Raw genomic sequence first — 2,721 nt, 5'->3', positions numbered from 1 at the left:
GGCAAAATGGCGGCGGAGGCGCCAAAAACGGCCCCAAAATGGCGGAACCGGAAAAGGGCGCGAAAAATGGACCCGGACGGTGGCCGAAAGTGCCCAAAATTGCCCAAAATGGCCCAAAATCGCCGAGATTTGGGGGGAAAAGGACCCAAAATTCCTGAAATTTCTGGGAAAAGGGACCCGAAATTCCCCAAAATCCTAAAATTGAGGGGAAAGGACCTAAAATTATCCAAAATTCTGAAATTTGTGGGGAAAAAGGACCCAAAATTCCCAAAATTGAGGGGAAAGTGACCCGAAATTCACCAAAATTCTGAAATTTGTGGGGGAAAAGGACCCAAAATTCCTGAAATTTGTGGGAAAAGGGACCCAAAATGCCAAAATTGAGGGGAAAGGGACCCAAAATTATCCAAAATTCTGAAATTTGTGGGGAAAAGGACCCAAAATTCCCAAAATTGAGCTGAAAGGGACCCAAAATTCACCAAAATTCTGAAATTTGTGGGGGAAAAGGACCCAAAATTCCTGAAATTTGTGGGAAAAGGGACCCGAAATGCCAAAATTGAGTGGAAAGGGACCCAAAATTACCAGAAATTGACGGAAAGGAGCCCAAAATTCCCCAAAATCCTGAAATTTGTGGGAAAAGGAACCTAAAATTACCCAAAATTGCAAAATTTGAGGGGAAAGGGACCTAAAAACCCCCAAAATCCCAAATTTTGTAGGAAAAAAGGGCCTAAAAACATCTGAAATCCCAAAATTTGTGGGGGAAACAGACCCAAAATTACCCAAAATCCTGAAATTGAGGGAAAAGGGGCCCAAATTCCCCAAAATTCCTGAAATTTGTGGGAAAGGGACCCGGAATTGCCCAAAATTCTGGGAATTTGAGGGAAAAGAGACCCAGAATGCCAAAATTGGGGGGAAAAGACACAAAATTCCACAAAATTCCTCAAAATTCCACAAAATTCCAGAGATTTATGTAGGAAAGGGACCTAAAATTACCCAAAATTACCCAAAATTGAAAGAAGGGGACCCGAAATTCAGCAAAATTTGGAAATTTTTGGAGAAAAGGGACCCAAAAAGCCAAAATTGAGCAGAAAGGGACCCGAAATTCACCAAAATACTGAAATTTGTGGCGGGAAAGGACCCAAAATTCCTGAAATTTGTGGGAAAAGGGACCCGAAATGACAAAATTGAGGGGAAAGGACCCAAAATTCCCTGAAATTCCAGAAATTTGTGGGGAAAAGGAGCCAAAATTCCTCCAAATCCCAACATTGAGGGGAAAGGGATCTGAAAATACCCAAATTGAGGGAAAGGAGCCCAAAATTCCCTGAAATCCCAAAATTTGAGGGGAAAAAGGAGCCACAATTCCCCAAAATTCCTAAAATTTGTGGGAAAGGGACCTAAAATTACCCAAAATCCCAAAATTGAGGGGAAAGGGACCCAAAATTCCCTGAAATTGAGAGAAAGGGACCCAAAATTCCCAAAAATCCTGAAATTTGTGTGAAAGGGAACCTAAAATTACCCAAAATTGCAAAATTTGAGGGGAAAGGACCCAGAATTACCCAAAATAGTGAAAATTGAGGGGAAAGGGACCTAAAAACCCCCAAAATCCCAAATTTTGGAGGAAAAAGGGGCCTAAAAACACCTGAAATCCCCAAATTTGTGGGGGATAAAGGACCCAAAATTACCCAAAATCCTGAAATTGAGAGAAAAGGGACCCGAATTCCCCAAAATTCCAGAAATTTGTGGGGAAAGGGACCAGGAATACCAAAATTTGTATGGAAAGGGACAAATAAAATACCCAAAATCCCGAAATTTGTGGTGAAAGGGCTGCAAAAACACCAAAAATCCCAAAATTTGTGGGGAGAACAGACCCAAAACCCCAAATTCTGAGGGGAAATGAACCCAAAATTCCCCAAAATCCCAAAATTTGTGAGGAAATCGCAGCCGAAACTCCAAAATTTGTGGGGAAAGGGATGGAAAAATACCCAAAATCCCAAAATTTTTGGGGAAAAGGACCCAAAAATACCCAAAATTTGTGGGGAAAGGAACCAAAAAAATACCCAAAATCCCAAAATTTGTGGGGAGAACAGACCCAAAACCCCAAATTCTGAGGGAAAACGAACCCGAAATTCCCCAAAATCCCAAAATTTGTGAGGAAAATGCAGCCAAAATCCCAAAATTTGTGGGGAAAGGGATGGAAAAATACCCAAAATCCCAAATTTTTTAGGGAAAGGGCAGCAAAAATACCCAAAATTTGTGGGACAAGGAACCCAAAAATACCCAAAATCCCAAAATTTGTGGGGAGAACAGACCCAAAACCCCAAATTCTGAGGGAAAAATGAACCCGAAATTCCCCAAAATCCCGAAATTTGTGAGGAAAATGCAACTGAAATCCCGAAATTTGTGGGGAAAGGGATGCAAAAACACCCAAAATCCCAAATTTTTTAGGGAAAGAGATGCAAAAATACCCAAAATTTGTGGGGAAAGGAACCAAAAAAATACCCAAAATCCCGAAATTTGTGGGGAGAACAGACCCAAAACCCCAAATTCTGAGGGAAAAATTCCCCAAAATTCCCCAAAATTCCCCAAAATCCCGAAATCTGTGAGGAAAACGCAGCGAAATCCCAAAATTTGTGGGGAAAAGTGAATCAAAATGAGGCAAAAGAGCGAAATTGGGGGAAAAAACCCAAAATTTTTGGGGACACTTTGGGGACATCTTGGGGACAC

The sequence above is a fragment of the Taeniopygia guttata genome, chromosome 16 (assembly GCF_048771995.1).
Source record: "Taeniopygia guttata chromosome 16, bTaeGut7.mat, whole genome shotgun sequence".
Lineage (NCBI taxonomy): Eukaryota > Metazoa > Chordata > Aves > Passeriformes > Estrildidae > Taeniopygia > Taeniopygia guttata.
The sequence above is the reverse complement of the archived record's forward strand: the minus strand, read 5'-3'. Positions refer to the sequence as shown.